This window comes from Bubalus kerabau, chromosome X (genome assembly GCF_029407905.1).
Source record: "Bubalus kerabau isolate K-KA32 ecotype Philippines breed swamp buffalo chromosome X, PCC_UOA_SB_1v2, whole genome shotgun sequence".
Taxonomy (NCBI): Eukaryota; Metazoa; Chordata; class Mammalia; order Artiodactyla; family Bovidae; genus Bubalus; species Bubalus kerabau.
In genome coordinates, this window is record NC_073647.1 from 42,462,042 (window position 1) to 42,482,204 (window position 20,163).

A 20,163-nucleotide genomic window follows, 5' to 3' on the forward strand; every position below is an offset into this window, starting at 1 on the left:
GACACTGGAAGAAGACCCTTCCTGAGAGGCATGCTCAAGAGCAAAGGCAAGACAGAGCTGGTCAAGGCTGCACTTCCAGAAGCCCAGGCTAGGAGGTTTCCAGTTCAGGTTGGACAGATGTCCAGTGCAGAGGCTTGTCTGCCTGGTCAGGGGCAGTGGCTGCTTTATACATGATGCCAGGTGTCATCTGGGTGGCAAGGTGACACGCCACCCAGGGACCCCCTTTCCCAGGGATCTTGAGTCAATACCACACCCACTCACGGCCCCAGGTGACCATCAGGTTGTGGAGATTCCCTGAATGCACTTGGGGGTCAAGTATTTACACTCTATTGATTTTCCATTTATCTGTGGAAAATCAATTTGTTTCTCTTGGTTCCCAGTTTTTGCCTTTTAGATGAGCACAAATGAAGTGGGTCTGACATTGGTCACTTAATCCAAAAAGAAACAAGAGTTTTGTTGCTGTTATGTCACCTACTTACTAGACAAACTAAACCATCGGCTACCCGGTGGTGACACCCTTAACAAAAAGGGGAAGTGTTAACCACAGGTTCATTTACATTCCTCAGCGTGAAAATGACCTGCTTGACATTAATTTTCCTCACACTGGACTGCTTTCAGATGAAGTTCTCACTGACCTGCCTCCATTAAGAACAATTTTGTCTTTCTGTGCTGTTTCTGTGCTAGGCTCAGATGGCTCTGATGAGGGGGAAGCACCATGGCTGTCCCAGGTGAGGCTGCAAATGCACTAGAACAAGCTACATTAGACAACCACCTGTAAAGCTAACGGCACCAGAACCAACACAAGAGTGACTGCATTGTGTCACTTCCTGGGAGCCCACTGGCTTCTCCAAACTAGAAGAAAAAGACAGCATCGGGGCCATTATGACTCTTGATACACTACTGACATTTTAGTGACTAGTCTAAGAATAGGATAAATATAATAAATAATATTGTGCTTTTCATTTTTTTCCCTTTTTCTTATTTGTTACAGAATGGTTAAATATTGCTGAAGTTTGAGGCTTTGGCTTTTCTTTCTTATACCATTTTAACACTGGAATAAACATGCTTTTCCTTCACTAAACAAAATGCATTTTCTTATTGTGATTTGTTGAAACAGGACATGGAAAGGGCTACATGGGACAAGTTGTTGTGTATTTATTTAATAGAGAATGCTGCCTCCACAGGGAATGGTCCGAAAATCTCTCCCATTCCTTGCCACAATTCTTGTTCATTTTCAAATTGCAGGATCTAAGGTGAAAAAAAAAAGAAGCAAAACAACAAAATGAATTTGAGCAAAGAAGTGCAACCCCTGCAGTGTAGAGAAAGTGACTGTGACCGTCACAGAGAAAGTGCGGAGGTTGGAATGACAGTTGGTCAGAGATGATGAGACACGACTTTAAGGGCTATTCAGGCACCCCCATATGAGTGTTCACTGTGCACAAATGTTCATAACACACGAAGAATAAAACCTACAGGTTCCATCATTTTCTCTGTCGTGATTACAAAAACAGTAGACACTGATTCCCCTTCCAAGCCCTCCACCTGGCCCACGTCAGAATGTTCGCTGGGATTGTCCAGATAATTTTAGTGAGAAAACAAGGACCGCCCCCCTACCTCGCCTTTGTCCAGGACTGTTTTTACATAAGTTCACCTCAGAATTACCTGCATTGTCATCTTTGCAAGGAAACAGTTAACAGTGAGCTGACACTATTAAAATTGGCTTTTTGTAAAGTCACCAGCAAGTAGATGTTTGTTTATAACATTCAACACATTTCAGCTCACGTTCAAGGACACCACAGAGCAAGTCAGGTCCACCTACTTCGGTCCCATCCTCCAGCCAGTGCACATCCCACACTTTCGGTGCAAAAAACCCACAGGACACAAACTGGCTGGGACTGGTGGCTTTATCACAGAGAGGAACCCAGGTGAGGACTCTGAACCCTGACCCTTGCCTCCTGGCCTTCAAAGTGTAAGGTGTTTGCTGTCTACAGAAATTCCCAAGGAAACACAGAACCTTTGGAAAGTCCCATACTTGGGATTAACTGAGCCAAATTTTGTTTAGTCTGCCATTTTCCTTAGGGAGACCTGCCAGAATATGTTGGAACTGGGCTCTATTCCATTAAACAGACTGTGCTGAGTGGTATGTTATCTGTCTTTCGCAAGTTATGTGGATTAGCTTTAAAGCTTTATTTTGCTGGATCAACTTCACAAGAGGGGGCACTGAATTTTTATGGTTTATAACCATGTGAACCATATACCCCGGTGTCTCATATCCTACTCTCATTCTGCCTTAACCTTTCCATGTGTTACTTGCTCCAGCAATGTCCTACTGTTTGTGGCCCTATGGACTTAGTAGCCCACCAGGCTCCTCTGTCCCTGGGATTCTCCAGGCAAGAATACTGAAGTGGGTAGCCATTTCCTTCTCCAACGGATCCTCCCAACCCAGGGATTGAACCCCGGTCTCCTACAATGCAGGCAGATTTACCATTTGAGCCACCAGGGAAGCCCAACCTTCCCATAGGTAAGCTCATAACTATCAGAAAACAGCCCTGATCTTTGTTTTGGAGAATTTGGACAGTTCTGTGCACAAACAGGTGGGAATCACTAACTTTTCCCTGGGCAACCCTCCTCCCTGCCCCTTCTCTATGTCCTCCCAGTCTCCTGTCCGCCCCGTCCACTACTGGTCCCTGCCCACCTGCTCCACAGGCTTCCCTGGCTAGAACCTTTGAGGAACTCCACCCAGTTGTGAGTGGAGTTGGAAGGAATCATACGATCTCTTGGGACCCTTGGGTTGAAAGAAGATGTCATCTTAGAGAAACACGAGCCCACAGAGGTGTGCTCCACACAGGTGCCAGATTTCAGCTCACAACACCTGTGTGCAGACCTGTGGAGTAGGATTGTGTGGTCCCAGGACCAGGGAAACCTCCATGACCTCCTGCAGAGCAGAGCACTAGCCAGCCCAGCGGAGGCTCGCACACAGCTGAGGGACCCTGGGGCTGCTTCCACTCATTATGAATTTTTCCTAAGTTCATAAGTAACATGGATACTCAAGAGAGCAAAAATGAAGAATCTAAATATCCTGGGTCAGAAATCAAGGACTGACTACATTACAACACATCTACACAGTCAAACAAAATCAAAAGCTTTGCAGTCCATGAAAATCACACTTTAGAGGAACATTTCATGACATGAAGAGATGCAGAAGTTGCACAGAGCAAATTATAGAACAGCCTGTGCACCATACTGTGCAACAGTAAAGCATCATGATTCAAAATCTGTTTGTAAAAAGCACACTTATGCACAGGAAAAGCACTGGGAGAATACAGACCAAAAAAGGGACAGTATTTCTGGGAGTTATGATTTTCTTAAGTGTTTTTCCTGATTCTTTTTTTTTTAATTTATTTATTTTAGTTGGAGGCGGATTACTTGACAATATTGTAGTGGTTTTTTGCTATACATTGATACAAATCAGCCATGGGTTTACATGTGTTCTGATTCTTTTTTATACTTTTACAAACAATCACCAACAAGCATCCTAATGATAAACAAATCAATTCAATATTTCTAAAAGTATTCTAAATATATTCTAAAAATAAAGCTAATCTTCACCAGAAACCCTATTTGAAAGCTTACAAGAAGTCAAAAACGACTTGGATTGTTTTGAGTACTGCCACATCCGAAGCTAGATACATGGGCTGGAGTCTCTGTGGTTATGAAATTTGTGACAAACGCCCACACAGGATGACTTTTTCTTCCCCCTTGTTTCCATTTTGTTTTCTGCCAGCTCAGTTGGTGGATAGCAATGCATTAAAATTGTACCTTAAGAAAAAGCTATCATTTAAAATACATAAATTTCCAAGCTTCCAAAGGTTAAAAGGCAATGCCATATTTTCACCAAGTTAATGGAGGAAGAATCTACAACAAGGCAGCTTACATGCAAACATGTGTATACACTCATGTATATGTGTATATATAAATATATATATATATATATATTGCATTGTTTAGCTCAAACTATCTATACTCTGATAAACCACCCAGCTTCTAATGACTCTATGAGAGTATAGCGATGAAGCTTTTAAACTTTTTAAAGGTATTATCTTCAAAGTGTCTATCATAACTTACAACCATAATTTTAAGTTTGAGGCGATCCCTATGAAAGATAAAGATGGGAAGTTTTTACACTATTAGGACTGCTATTATCTACACACTTGGTTGGCAAATTCTGGTTTACCACCTGTTATAACTAGTGAGCTAATAATGGTGTTTATATTTTTAAGTGGTTGGGAAAAATCAAAAGAAAAATATATTTCATGAAATGTGAAAATATTTTGAAATCCGAAGTTCAGTGTCCACGAAGTTTTGCCAGAACCTAGCCAAAACCCTGGGAGAAGGAAATGGCAACCCACTCCAGTATTCTTGCCTAGAGAATCCCATGGACAGAGGAGCCTGATGGGCTGCTGTCTATAGGGTTGCACAGAGTCGGACACAACTGAGGTGACTTAGCATGCATGCATGTGTTGGAGAAAGAAATGGCAACCCATTCCAGTATTCTTGCCTGGAGAATCCCAGGGACAGAGGAGCCTGGTGGGCTGCCATCTATGGGGTCACACAGAGTTGGACACGACTGAAGCGATTTAGCAGCAGCAGCAGCAGCCAAAATCTTAAAATCTCGTCCAGGGATGCTTTTGCACTAAAATGGCTTCTTGGAAGAATTGTCACAGAGACCATAGGCCTGCAAAATCTAAAATATTTGCTCACTAATCCTTTACATAAGAGGTGTTTTCAAGGTGGTTCTGACTAGTCTTTGTATTTCCTATTGTCAGTCTCTAGATGGCAGAAAAGAGCCTTAAATTGGGGTATGTGGAGCGACCACAACCCCATAGAAGGTATACAACTTACATTTCCAATTAAATCATCCCCTAAAAGTCCAACAGTGCAGAACTTTTTGCTCTATGAGTTCAATAAAACCCAAAATTAAACTTATAGAACTGAAATATTCATTTAGTCTGGAACTAACAACCTTGCAGCAGTAAAAACATTTTTCTATATGTGTTCAATAAATGAAAAATTATATGTCTAGAAGAAACTAAGACTCATTTAGCCTAGAACTAATGTCTGCACTGAAATTTTGTATCTATCAAATTCTGCTTAAAATAAGTATTATGTAAATCTGCATTATTAAAGAGACTTCTCAGTTCCTCCAGCTTTACTGAGGTATAATTATATTTAAAGCGGAAAGCATGATGATTTGATATAAGTATAGACTGTAAAATGATGCATAGCATCTCAATCAAGTTAATAATCACTTCACACAGCTACTCTTTTTCTTTGCTTTTTTTGTGGTATGAAGGTTTAAGGTCTAGTCTCAGCACATGTCAGTACACTGTTATTACAATGCAGTGCTATTACTACCGTACCCCTGTAGATAGATCCTCTGCTGCTGCTGCTGCTAAGTCGCTTCAGTCACGTCTGACTCTGTGTGACCCCACAGACGGCAGCCCACCAGGCTCCGCCATCCCTGGGATTCTCCAGGCAAGAACACTGGAGTGGGGTGCCATTTCCTTCTCCTGTGCATGAAAGTGAAAAGTGAAAGTGAAGTTGCTCAGTCGTGTCCGACTCTTAGCGACCCCATGGACTGCAGCCCACCAGGCTCCTCCGTCCATGGGATTTTCCAGGCAAGAGTACTGGAGTGGAGATAGATCCTCAGAATTTACTAATCTCATACCTGAAAATATGTACCTTTTCCACCTCTGCTTATACTCCCCACCCTCCAGTGCTTAGCAACCATCACTCCACTCTCTGTTTTTTTAGGTTTGACTTTCTGTTTAGATTCCACCTAAGGGGTGAGATCATATAGTATTCATCTTTCTCTGACTTATTTCACTCAGCACAATGCCCACCATGTTCATCCAAAAAAATGAAGTCACTCAGTCATATCCAGCTCTTTGTGATGCCATGGACTGTAGTCTACCAGGTTCCTCTGTCCATGGGATTTTCCAGGCAAGCGTACTGGAGTGGGTTGCCATTTCCTTCTCCAGGGGATCTTTCCAACCCAGGGATCGAACCCAGGTCTCCTGCATTGCAGGCAGACACTTTACCATCTGAGCCACCAGGGAATTCCAGGTTGTTGCAAATAGCAGGACTTCCTTCTTTTTCATGGCCAAGTAACATTCCTTATATATGTATACTATATTTTCTTTTGTCATTTGTCCATCAACAAACACCTAGGTGTTTCCATGTCTTGGCTCCCCTGTTTTTCATGTTTGTGTATCCTAAAGAATTCACCCCGTATCTTCTAAAATAATGACATTTTCCCAGATATCCATATACAACCATGCACCTGAGAACTAACAGGTAGTCTGTACTATCAGTTAATAACCAGTGAATATTGAAATTTCCCCATTTAATCTCAAAAGTATTTGTCCTTAAACTGGGATGTGATCCAGAGTCGGGCTTCTCATCTATCTGCAGGCTTCCTTGCTTCTCCTTTGAAGTAGAACAGTCTTTGCCCACACCCTCCATACACACTTCTTTTTCAGAGTGCTGATTTTCAGAGACCAGGTCTCTTCCCTTACATTCTACATTCTGGACTTAATGACTGCTTCCCTGTGGAGTCAATTAAACCACATTCTTGCCCCTTATATTTCCTGGAAATTGGAGGTTAGGTCTAAAGCCTTAACAATACAGTGCCTCGTTCCCCACACTGCATCTAGCCTAGAAGTCTGAAAGGTCAAGGGACCCTACTCCAGTAAAATTTGTTTGGATCAACCGGTCAAGGTGCTGACTACCCCAGAAGGGGCTTTTCCCTTTGCAATTAGCAAATGATCAGCAAGCTTACACTGTCATCCTTGCAAACAATCTTCCTCCCAGGAGCCTCTTTAAGTCATGGTTTCAATTTGTGAACAGATTTAAGTATCTCATGAAGAACTGATAAATGGTGGTTTTCTAATTCTGTCACTCCTTTCCCTTCATTAGCTAGTGTCATCCTGTCAAGAGGAGTTTTCCCTCATTAACTGAGAATGGCCTAAAATTCCTTCTTAAAAGTCAAAGCAAATGCTGGGTTCTTTACCTTGAATTCTCATTTTCATAAAAGACTTTGGGATAATAGTCACCTTCAACTAAAGCCCATTAAACCCCCCCCCCTCACACACACACACACACCATGGATTCATGTATTTTTACTTTTACATTTTTATGATCACTCAGTTCTTTTTGACGCTCAGTTTGTCCTCTGTTTGCCCTTGAGAGCTCCCTCCCACAGATGCTCTGACATATCCTTCTTATGCTTTGCTGTAAAACATTCTCCCTAGTCTCATTCCTCAACCAAGACTATGTGTCTGCTCTTTGCTGCAAACAGCAGCTTCCCTCCACTTCACCCTAGCAGCACCCCCACCTGAAGCAACACCTCTTCCCTCCAGACTGTGCAGCAGGCAGAGACCGTGTCCCCATCTCCACCAAAGCCTGGCTGACCCACCAGTGGGCATCAGAAGAAACTTAGCAGATGCTCAGGGCCCAGTAGGGTCCTCTTGAGGGCTCGAGGATTATCTTATGGAATCTTCAAATGTCCAGCAATGCCTCTTAACCCAGCATAGTAGTCGTTGTGGGGAATGGCTTCATGGAAGCACTGGGAACTGGTACAGATAAGAGTCCAATCAGGTGTCCCGCGGTGAAGATGGCCAGCAGGACGCAGAGATAGCTGAACGGCAAGGGGTCGAAGGTCCGGCACCAGGACCACCAGGTGCATAGGCCCAGGAACACGAAGAAGTACACGGACAAGGTCAGAGAGGCCAGCATCATCCCGGTGGGGGTGGGAGGGGTGGTGCTTGTGTGAGAAATGCTGAGAGGAGGAAATCCCGCACAGCTCAGCCTCTGTCACTGTTGGGGACGAAGAGGAATTCCTCCTATGCTGGTAGTAAAATTCACCACACTCTCTTGATGAAATCAGAATTAGTGCTATTTGTATTGTGAAAAAAAGTCATATGTAAAGTGAAATTTGTAAATATGGGGAAATATCAGATGATGAAGAAATCTTACCTGTGGCACTTGAGCTCTATCAACGAACATTCACTTCTCCAACCAGTAGAATTGAGCATGTTTACTTGCCTGTTTCCATCTTTCTATTTCTCCCCCAGTTTTTCAGGAATACTGTATGTCCATTCTAATTGTCCACAATAAATTTTAAAATAATGATTTACTTTTGCTTGTCTCTTGACAAGGCTCCATGATAATATTGCATTCTGTGTCAGATAAAACCTCACTAAACCTTTGTCCTGCCCGACAAAATGTGATTGGCTCTATCACTAAAAGTGGAAAAGGTCAAATGAAATCATTCCTTCATAGGCATTTAAAAACTTTGCAGGGAGCATTTTGAAACAACTTCTCATTAAAGTCCTGAGTTACATTTCTTGAGAAATACTCTTCACTTTTCTATCTTTTAACTCTCCTATGGAAAAAGAGTTGCTTCATATCATGAAACTTCACAAAAGCAGGATGGAATAATTTTGCAGCAGCTATGGGGCAATGGGGACAGGGCAAAGATGGAGATAAGATATTTATGGAAGGAGCAGCCTGCAGCCAACAGGGAGAGGTAGTGGGCATGTGTGCTGGGAGATTACCATCTAACTGGGGAAGAAAAACCCTCTATCCTGAAGAGTTAAATTAAGAGACTTAATGACTCAGTGTAAACAGACAAGCTTCCGAAAGCCCATGTGTAACTCTGGACAGGGACAGAAAAGGGTCCCTTTTCACAGATCACCAGCTACAGGCTCTGAGGGAGGTGAACAGTGGTCCTGTTGGTCACGTAGAAAACGTCACCTAACTACTAAGGGAAAAGACTGCTTTACAGAGGTTAACAGAAACCATCTAATACATAAAACCTACAACTGAATGGCAAAAGCTGTGTGTGTGTGTGTGTGTGTGTGTGTGGTTGTACATGTGGCCAGTTTCACAAAAGCTACAGTTACAGTTTTGTTGCTGTGGAATAGAACTGTTTCTTTCTTTCATCATTCACCAGCTCGCTCCCTGTGTGCCCCAGGACCCGGAGGTTCTCACCTGAGGAACCCAGTAAAATCTTCAAGACAACCTTCCCTGCAGTGGTTATCATGTTACCAATAAACTCTCTCAGCTTAGAGGCCAAGGAGGCTAGCCTGCAGAAGAGTTTTAATTTTGCGCTTTCCTCCAAGTCACCTTCAGTGCCATCTCCGTCATCTAAATCCTCTTCATAGATCAGGACCTCTTTAGAGTCTATTTTTTCTCCTTCAGCCTAAATAAGTGAAAAAAGAAAACATTGCAGTCTCTGCCTATCCACCCAGAATATTATATGGTTTGTAATTTACTGGTAGGTCAGTGAGGTGAATTTCAGAAATGAGGAAAAAACGCAGACTACCACTCAACCACGTAAGCCTCCTCAGGTCTCTGGTGGTCCCTGTGTGAAGCCCAAAGAACTTTGATCTTTTTCAAGGCATAAACAAGAAGCATCACTAATCATAAGGTCCCCAACAGCAGATCATCTCACCTACATGAGCTTTTTTTTTTCCTTCTTTTACACACAGAAGCCAAAATCGTCTGAAACATCTATTCATAACTCAGCTTTCATCAATCTGGGTTTGGTTCCTCAGATTTACTTAGTTTGCCACTAAGGTGATGGGAAGTTTGATGAATGGGCTTAAACAGAAAGGATGAGCCAGATCAGCACTGAGGAAATCCCTTTTCTTTCTGGAGTTTATCTTTGTTCACTATTTTAGTATTTCCTGCCTTTGGGAAGACGAGCGGCCCTGGCTTCTTGGCTAAATAAACAGTCGCTTCCTATCTCATCCTTTTAGAGAATCGTGCACAGGTCCAATCCCAGGCCTCATGGGACCTCAGGACCATCACTAGAGATTCAGAAGGAAACACATGCACAGCACATACACACTTCCATGGATTATTTGAAACTGTGTATACCATGGACCTTTTTTGTTCATTTTTAAAGACTACATAAGAATTTTTTTGATAATTACAATCTTTCCCTGGAAGGGTTAGGATTTTTTAAAGGAATTATAAACTATCCCCTTAGGACAAAAGGAGCCTGTCTCCGATTCAGGACATGCTTCAAGACAGCAGCTTCTGCAGAGTCATACAACTCTGAGACCCAGATCAGACATTGAGTCCAAGCAGTACCCGTTTGCTTCATTTTCCCATTTTAAAGTTTCTTTATTTTAAAAAAATTTCTATTGAATGAAAGATCCTTTCAACTCTTTGGTGCTTTAAAGTTTCAAAGATTTCACACATATGATTTCATCTAATTCTATAATAAGTCTTTTTCCCCCTACCCCACTGCTAACTACTAGTTTGTTCTCTATGTTTGCATGTCTGCTTTTTTTTGTTTGTTTCATTCACTAGCTTGTTGTATTTTTTATAATTCACATATAAGTGATATCAAACAGTACTTATCTTTCTCTGACTTATTTCACCAAGCATAATGCCCTTCAAGTCCATCCATGTTACTGCAAATGGCATTATTTCATTTTGTGGCTGAGCGCTGAAGAATTGATGCTTTTGAGCTGTAGTGTTGGAGAAGACTCTTGAGAGTCCCTTGGACTGCAAGGAGATCCAACCAGTCCATTCTGAAGGAGATCAGTCCTGGGATTTCTTTGGAAGGACTGATGCTAAAGCTGAAACTCTAGTACTATGGCCACCTCGTGCGAAGAGTTGACTCATTGGAAAAGACCCTGATGCTGGGAGGGATTGGGGGCAGGAGGAGAAGGGGACGACAGAGGATGACATGGCTGGATGGCATCACTGACTCGATGGACGTGAGTTTGAGTGAACTCCAGGAGTTGGTGATGGACAGGGAGGCCTGGCGTGCTGCGATTCATAGGGTCACAAAGAGTCGGACACGACTGAGCGACTGAACTGAACTGAACTGAATATTCCATTGTGTATATATACACATACCATATCTTCTTTACCCATTCTTCTGTAGATGAATGCTTGGGTTGCTTCTGTGTCTTGGCTGTCGTAAACAGTGTTGCTGTGAACACTGGGGTACCTATTTCTTTTCCAATTAGTGTCTTTTTTTCAGATATATATTTATATATACATTTCTTGATATGCTTAGTTCAGAATTACGGAATATTCACTGCTGGTGTCTGAGCTTCTATCTCACTGGAGGAGAGGCTGGTGCACAGCTCAGTAAGTGCTGAGTGACCTGAGGGCTCAGACCTGCTGTTTACCTAGGTGGGTACAGGCCACTTGGGACTTAAGTTGGCTGTTGATGAAGCCAAGGCTACAGGATGCACTCCCATCCCTGTGTGCACATACACACACACATACACACACACACACACACAGACACGCATGCACATCATACATACATACACACAATACACAAACACACATACACACACGAGGATGTAATCCCAGGCTATTCAAGTCCATATAACCAAATCTGGTTTTGCATTATACTGTATTTCATCACAGCATATTTGTACTTTTTCCGGAACGGAGAAGAATGTCTCAGGCTTATGCATGAAGCCTGAGACAGTCTTCTCAGGCTGCCCAGTAGGCCTCAATGTCACTAGTAAGATACAGAAGAGCACACACACTAGCAAGAGATAGAAGTAAGTTAACAACTCAACATCTCACAGTGACACTCGCTATTCCAAGAATTAAAACAGAGTGATGTGATTGAGAGAGTCAGGGTGGCTGTTTTAGATTCTGAGTTCAGGGAGAGCCTCTCTGAGGAGGTGACATTTAAGCTGAGTTCTGACTGTCACAGAGCCACCAGCCATGTGAAAATTTTAGCCAGAGCCTTCCAGGCAGCAGGAAGGGCTGGTCAAGCCTCCATAACGCGTCCCCAGACCCACTTCCTCTTCCACCTGCTCCTCCTCCTGTCAGCTGATGCCCCTGCATCCCATGCTGTATAGACATGAGGGCTGAGCTCCAGTCAGTGCAACACCAGCAGCCCCACCTGTGTGCAGATGCTCGGCCGCTGCCTGGGTTGATAGGAGAGCTGCAGAGCCAGGGTACCAGGAGGAAAGCTTGCCACCTCCTGCCCTGCATCACCCACAGAGGGAGTTTCAAAGCAAAACTCTCCAAGAGGTGGCTGGACTCAGGGCAGGACTTGCTCAACACTTCACTTCTCTTGAACCCAAGCTAAGAGGACTCTCATGTCCAACCACTCCACCCGTGAGAGGGACAATGGGATCTCTTTTCCAGAGCGACTCCAGTGGCTCAGTGGAGGAAGAACAGGGGGGACCCCTGCATCCAGGAGGCTGTGCTGATGGAAGAGGGGGTGGGGAGTGGAGCTGGAGAGGGTTCACATCTTGGGTGAGCATCTTGTAGGTCCAGTCAGCACATCCTGGTTGGTAAATTTCACATGGTGTGGGGAGGGATGGAGGAGAATCAGAAGGAGCTCTTGTCTTTGTGGATGAGATCAGCACGACCAGCCATGGAGCAAGTTGGAAACCAAATGTACCCAAGTGAGGCAGAGGTATCACGGGGGCAGCTAGTGAGGAACCTGGAGTGTGGACAGAGGTGAGAATTGGAGAGGTCTACCTGAGGCTGACTAAGTGGGTTCTGATAAGGTGGCCTGGAGAGAGCACAGAGCTGCCTACCTGTTGGAGTTGCCACAACTGGGACCAGTCTCTCTCTCCATCTTTATCCTCAACTCTTGGCTCAGAAACATCACACACAGGGAACCATGTAGAGAACCTGGAATCCACAGGCTCTCTGCCTTGGGATGTGCTGTCCCCACACCGGGGAAGGCCCTCCCAGCGTCCAAGGCCCCAGCTCCCAGGCTAGCCTTCTTTCAACTTCTCCATCTCCCAAAGCTGAGTTGCTGTGGGGACTGATCCACTGATGCTGTTGCTATGACACCCACATCACCACACACACAGGCATTTGTTGCTTAATACTCCTTTCACAACAGGTGGGCAACATGCTAAAAATGCCTCTAGAGGAAGAAAATTAGTCCAAAACCTTCAGTCTCCATACTTGACCAACAAGACAGAGAGAGGGAACACAGCTAGGGTTGCCTGGGTCACAGTCAGAAACACACTCCTAACTTTCACAATAAATGACTTATTGCTCTATTACGGAATTGCTATGGATGTAGATTAAATTAGATAGAAATCTCTCTTCAAGAACCTTCTCAGATTTAGATGAACGTATTTCCCTGACCTCTCCTGGGCGGGACAGGGACCCTCTGGTTTTTATAAACAGACCAGTGTACTTGAGGTTTTTCAGCATTTTTGTACCGGAATCCCTGGGGCTTTGAGTTGAAAACACTTTCTAAACCTGCCAAACTGAGAGGGAGTCAAAAGTGAGCCCCACCATCCCGCCTGGGGCCAGAAGTGCCAATAGTCAAATCAGGCTGGTCTTCTCCCCTAAATGATCCATCTGGAGCAGCATAAACACCAACGTCCTGGAAGCCCCTCAGCTCACTCACCAGCAAGCAGGCTGGGTTGCTGGAGCTGAAATCTGTCCCCACATTGGAACGCAACTGGATCCTGGCCTTAGAGCTAAGAAGGAATGCATGCTAAGTTGCTTCAGTCCTGTCTGACTGTTTGTGACCCCATGGGGTGTAGCCTGCCAGGCTCCTTTGTCCATGGGATTTTCCAGGCAAGAATACTGGAGTGGGTTGCCATGCTCTCCTCCAGGGGATCTTCCCGACCCAGGGATTGAACTCTTGTTGCCTACAGTCTCCTGCACTGGCAGGCAGATTCTTGACCACTAGCGCCACCTGAGTAGGGCTTCCCTGGTGGTTCACCTGGTAAAGAATCCGCCTGCAATGCAGGAGACCTGGGTTCCATCCCTGGGTCAGGAAGATCTCTTAGAGAAGGGAATGGCAACCCACTCCAGTATTCTTGCCTGGAGAAGCATGCTTAAACTTTGTCTTTCAGTTTCTTCATAAGAAGGAGCAGCAGTAAAGATTTATTTCCCTGGTTCCTGAGCTGTCTTAGAGATGAAAGATAAAGAAAGCCGTTATAGTTCAAAAAGCCTAATAAAATATTACATATCAGCATTGTCCAGGTTGAAGTCTATAGCTTATGTAAATAAATGTAAGTGCTTTGACTCATCTTCTTTAAAAGTCTCTGACTTCAAAATGTGCCAAATGTACTCAGGTAGCATCTCATGTCATGTGAGGACACTCCCAGACTCCAAGTGCTATTGAGTCAACTGGGTGCAAGGTCATGGTTCCCTGAGTCTGGACCCAAGCCTCCATGCCTCATCCCATCACCACGTCCAGCCCTGAAGTCAAGCATTAGGAGTTGTTCCCACTCAGTTCTAGACCAGGAAGACACCCCCAATTACTTCTAGTAGAACCCAGGCATTCATTTTTCATTATACCCAAGCACTAAATGAGCCTACCTGTCTTGGACTAAATCCAAGGCTCACCTGGGGCTCTTTAAGAGGCTAGATTACCAGGCTCCACCTCACATTTCCTGCATCAGGAATTCTGGGAGCAAGTCCCAGGAACTTGTCTGATTAAAGGGCTACATGAGATGACCTGAAAGCAGTCAGCTTAGAATCCACACTCTTCCTGATACCTGCAACCATGGACCAACTCATCCTACCCGGAAGCCTTGTGTTTGAGTTGGATGCCAGGCAGACTCCCTTGACTGGAAAACATATTGAGGTAATTTATCTAATGGAATCTCCTTCCAATTTCAGACAAACTTTAGATGTAAGCCCAGAGCTCCTCAGACCATGGACTCCATCCTCCTCTTCCTTGTGACTTAAACCAAGCTCAAAAAGAGGCTATAATGGGAGAGCATCAGAGGAACAGATAATGAGCCAGCAGATCCAGAGGCTAAGGGAGCACTTTCCTAAAATGTTGCAAGTTATTTACTCATTGTTTACTATTGAAAGTTAACAATTTATCTTCATGGAGTGGAGTTACCTCAACAGAAGAGTCCATGGAAGGAAGAGGTAAGTGCTGTGACTCATCACTGAAGACAAATGTCCGCCATCCTCCACAGTGTCCCCATGGATGCAGCACCCAGAGAGCTCTGGAGCCATGCTGGCAGGGGTCACATGGGTCACATAAGCCTATCGTGACAGTATCATGCAGACGAAGCCAAGATTTTATTCTGTTACCAAGCTTGTTTTGGGAAGATTACTTTTCTAAATGTATCAGTTCAGTTCAGTCACTCAGTCGTGTCCAACTCTTTGTGACCCCATGAACTGCAGCACGGCAGGCCTCCCTGTTCATCACCAACTCCCAAAGTTTACACAAACTCATGTCAATTGAGTCAGTGATGCCATCCAACATCCTCATACTCTGTCGTTCCCTTCTCCTCCTGCCCTCAATCTTTCCCATAATCAGGGTCTTTTCAAATGAGTCAGCTCTTCGCATCAGGAGAGTTTCAGCTTCAACATCAGTCCTTCCAATGAACACCCAGGACTGACCTCCTTTAGGATGGACTGGTTGGATCTCCTTGCAGTCCAAGGGACTCTCAAGATTCTCCTCCAACACCACAATTCAAAAGCATCAATTCTTCTGCACTCAGCTTTCTTTATAGTCCAACTTTCACATCCGTATATGACTACTAGAAAAACCATAGCCTTGACTAGACGGACCTTTGTTGACAAAGTAATGTCTCTGCTTTTTAATATGCTGTCTAGGTTGATCATAACTTTCCTTCCAAGGAGTAAGCGTCTTTTAATTTCATGGCTACAGTCACCATGTGCAGTGATTTTGGAGCCCCCAAAAATAAAGTCTGCCACTGTTTCCACTGTTTCTCCATCTATTTGCCATGAAGTGATGGGACTAGATGCCATGATGTATAAGCACAGTTAAATTGTTCCCTGTTCCATTTGGCAGCGTGAGTATAGAGATATATGCTTTTGACCACCTCCTACAGAGCAATATGTTTAATAAAGGACAAGCTAAGACAGACCAAGTTAGTGGGCAGCGACCTGCCTCGGCTAGCCAGGACAGCAGGCCTGAGGAGCTTTAATAAAACAATCCTTGTACCACCACATATTCACCTGCCTCCCAGAGATTTTGACTGAACACATCTGGGGTGCAGTCTGAACCTGGACCTTTATAGACTCCCAGGTCAAGGTCAGTTCAAGGTGGTGATGAAGGAAGAGCCTGAACCCACCTCCTCCCATGGGCATGACAAATATGTCCATGGGAGGACATAACTAAAATATGCAGTTACACACAGGTCGATTCTCCCCAGACAGGACTTGAGAACTAGCTGAACACCTGATCCACAGCAGAGCATAGAAGGGCCACACCTAGGCAGGTAGGGGAGGCATGAAGTTGAACTTGCCCCAAGAGAAGTGAAATGCCCACAGTGTGACACCTGTTGAGACTGTGTGTAAGGGACAGTCATTCGTGAATCCAAAGATGTCTACTGGAGGGTGGGGGAAGGAAGACACTGCCCAGAGACTGAGGCACCATTGTGCTCCTACCTAAGTCAAGTAATCCTCCTCCTGTCTTCCCAAAACAAGGGAGCAAGTCCAGCCCCCACACCTTCTGGCTGAGCCCAGCAGGAGCATACACAGTGCATGTGGGGACATGCCCTGGTGGCCAGTAGGACTGGAGACCCTGAGGCCCATGGGACAGTAACAACCAGAGAGAGAGCTCTTATCAGGCCACCACCCCCCAGGCACCACAGGACAACAGACAAACACAACCCCAAGCTTCCTGTGAAAGAGAACCATCTGTGGAACCAAGAGCCTCAGGTTTCCCTCATACCTGGAGGTGAAGGAGGGGCCCCCAGGGAAGTAAGCTGTGAGACATCATCCTCGAACCCCTATGGCCTTGGTGCCACTCAGCCAGACTCCAGAAGGAGCTTGTGTAGCCCTCAAGAGTCCCAATTTCTGCAACTGTCAGCCAGAGGACACCTCCAGACCTTACATCTGGAGAGCAGCAGGGATTACAACCATGGCCCCAGGACTGTATGTGTCTCCACACTTTAGAAGTTGCTGCTGCCTGAAGGCTTGGCTTCAACCTGAGTGCTGAAGGAGAATCTCCACCCCCTCAAGCACTGACAGGTCCCAACATGCCCTCAGCCACAGGGCCACTTCAGGGATAAATCAGGTGTTTAGACAACTACAAAGAATTGAGAAATAGCCCATCAAAGGTGGTTCTAATAGTAAAAAACCCACCTGCCAATGCAGGAGACATGAAATGCAGGTTCTACACCTGGGTTAGGAAGATCCCCTAAGATCCTTCCATTAGGAAGGAAATGGCAACTCACTCCAGTATTCTTGCCTAGAGAATCCCATGGACAGAGGAGCCTGGTGGGCTACAGTCCATGGGGTCACAAAGAGTCAGACATGACTGAAGTGACTTAGTACAGACAGTTGCGCTAAGTAAGGGTTGAAGAAGAAGGGTCATCACCTACACAAGGCCACGCCTTCAAGACTGAGAGGCAGCAGTTTTGCCTACTTCATAGAAACAGACAGACAGCAAAATGAGGAAATATGTTAAAAAAAAAAAAAGGACAAAAACCTCAGAAAAAGACCTTAATGATACGGAGATAAGTAATCTCTCTGATAAAAAATTCAAGTGAAGTGAAATTTGCAGAGTAATGTCTGACTCTGTGACTACATGGGCTATAGCCTACCAGGCTCCTCTGTCCATAGAATTCTCCAGGCCAGAATACTGGAATGGATAGCTGTTCCCTTCTCCAGAGGATCTTCCCAACTCAGGGATCGAACCCAGGTCTCCCACATTGCAGGCAGATTCTTTACCACCTGAGCCACCAGGGAAGTCCAAAGAATTCAAAGTATTGGTCAAAAGATGCTCCCTGACCTTGGGAGAAGGATGAATACAGTGAGAACTTCAACAAAGAGTTTGAATATATAAAAAGAGAACCAGTTCGAGCTGAAGAAATTAAGAAAGCAATCCTGCTTATAATTGCATCAAAAAGAATAAAATACCTAGGAATAAATTTAACTAAGGAGGTTCAAGACTTATATTCTGAAAAGTATAAGACACTGATGAAAGAAAATTAAGATGACACAAATAAATGGAAAGATATACCATGCTCAAGGATTGGTAGAATTAGCATTGTTAGAATGGCCAGATCACTCAAAGCAATATGCAGTTCCAATGCAATATCAAATGGCAAAGAATCTGCCTGCAATGCAAGAGGCCCAGGTTTGATTCTGCATTGGGAAGATCCACTGTAGAAGGGAATGACTACTCCAGTATTCTTGCCTAGTCTTGCCTGGAGAACCCCATAGACACAGGAGCCTGGGGGGTTACACTTCATGGAGTCACAAAGAGTCAGATATGACGGAGCAACTAAGCGCACGTGCGCACACACACACACAAGTAGCAATGGGATTTTTCACAGCACTAAAACAAAAAAATCCTAAGAGTTTTTATGGAACCACAAAAACCTCCAAAGAGCCAAAACAATCTTGAGATAGAACAAAAATGAGAGGTATCATACTCTTTAATTTTGAACTATATTACAAACCTACAGAAATCAGAATGGTACTGGGACAAAATACATACACAGAGATCAATGGAACAGCCCTAAAAAAATAGAAAGCCCTAAAAAGAAAAACCAAAAATCACCTATTTATGGTCAATTAATCTATGACAAAGGAGGCAAGAATACACAATTGTGAAAAGACAGTCTCTTCAGTGCTGTTGGGAAAACTGGACAGCTACCTGCAAAAGAATGAAACTAGACCACTCTCATACCATATGCAGAAATAAATTCAAAATTAATCAGACACGCATTCCACCCCAGAACTGGCACAGTGCTCAGAGCAGAGCTCAGGCTCTGTAAAAAAGTTCTGACTGGAGGGCGAAATGATGGATGGATGGACAGTGAGGTGGATGGAGGGATGGGAAAGGAAAGCAGTGGAATCCAGGGCAGCCACTGCACTGCTCAACTTTTTGACATTTTAATAACAAGGACATGCATTTTCTTTGCATCTTAGGTCGTCACAAGTAATTATTTGGGTCCTTAACCTTTACAGACACTTTGAAGCAACATGTGCCTTCAAAACTGTGGCTTTTTGTCATCACTCCCTGAATTCTTTACTTCTAGAGGGAGCACAGCAGTCAGAAGAGTTAAATTTAGCTGGTTCTGATCAGAGAAAATGGGCGGTTCAGGGTCAGTAATGATGTCTGTAACCAAAGACCAACAGAGAGGGATCACCGAGTCTGATCTGGAAAACCAGAATCTAGAGGATGTTAAGCAGGTGACTCTCGACTAGATCTCAGGTGGGGACTGAGCAGATGCCTAATGATTAATATAATTAATATATGGTATAATATATTAATTATGCTATATTCTTTATTAGCCATTAATAAAGAGATTGATTTCTTCCATTCTTTGTTTCTTGCTCTCAAAAAAATAGCAACTAGAGCTTCAAATCTGAAGCTTGACATGTAGGCCAGATAGCCACTTTCTGTGCCAGACACCACAGTAACCTAAATGACTTTAGGTATTATGAAGGGGTTGCAGCTTTGAGATTCAGAAGGAATGTCTACATAACATTAGTGAGATTTAAATGCTGCATCCCTGATTCTTAATGGATGGGTGATGTCTTACACCGAAATATTTATATCATTAATTTTGGATTTGTTAGACTATATAGAGAGGCCACTTGCAACAGACTAAGTCAAGACTAAAATTCCTATTTGAATAAACATTTATCATAAATTTGGTTTCATACTAAACTATGCCTCATTTTTTTAAAAATAAAGCCTGAAATCTGGCTGCTGCTGCTGCTGCTAAGTTGCTTCAGTCATGTCCAACTCTGTGTAACCCCATAGACAGCAGCCCACCAGGCTCCCCCGTCCCTGGGATCTCAAGGCAAGAACACTGGAGTCGGTTGCCATTTCCTGCTCCAGTGCATGAAAGGGAAAAGTGAAAGTGAAGTCGCTCAGTCGTGTCTGACTCTTAGCGACCCCATGGACTGCAGCCTACCAGGTTCCTCCGTCCATGGGATTTTTCAGGTAAGAGTAGTGGAGTGGGTTGCCATTGCCTTCTCCAAGAAAGAGCTAGAAGTACATAAATATGCAGATACTATCAACCTGGTGAAATTACTGATGTCGTTGGTGTTTAATTGCACAGATAACCTTTCTACACGATTTAACTCTCATAATGCAACTCATTTTTTTAAGACTTAAGAATCTGAATCTTTCAGTTATGATTTGTCAATCTGCTTCTGAATTAAAAGGAACAAATAAAC

At 44.1% G+C, this 20,163-nt stretch overlaps 1 long non-coding RNA gene across 1 annotated transcript; it reads right to left on the bottom strand.

Moving 5' to 3' along the window:
• Positions 1 to 956: 956 nt before the first annotated feature.
• On the bottom strand, positions 957 to 16,892 carry LOC129640437 (uncharacterized). Its single transcript, XR_008708805.1, has 2 exons — positions 16,697 to 16,892; positions 957 to 1,248 (listed from the first exon to the last, which is right to left on the bottom strand). It is a non-coding gene; the product is annotated as an uncharacterized LOC129640437 (long non-coding RNA).
• Positions 16,893 to 20,163: the final 3,271 nt, after the last annotated feature.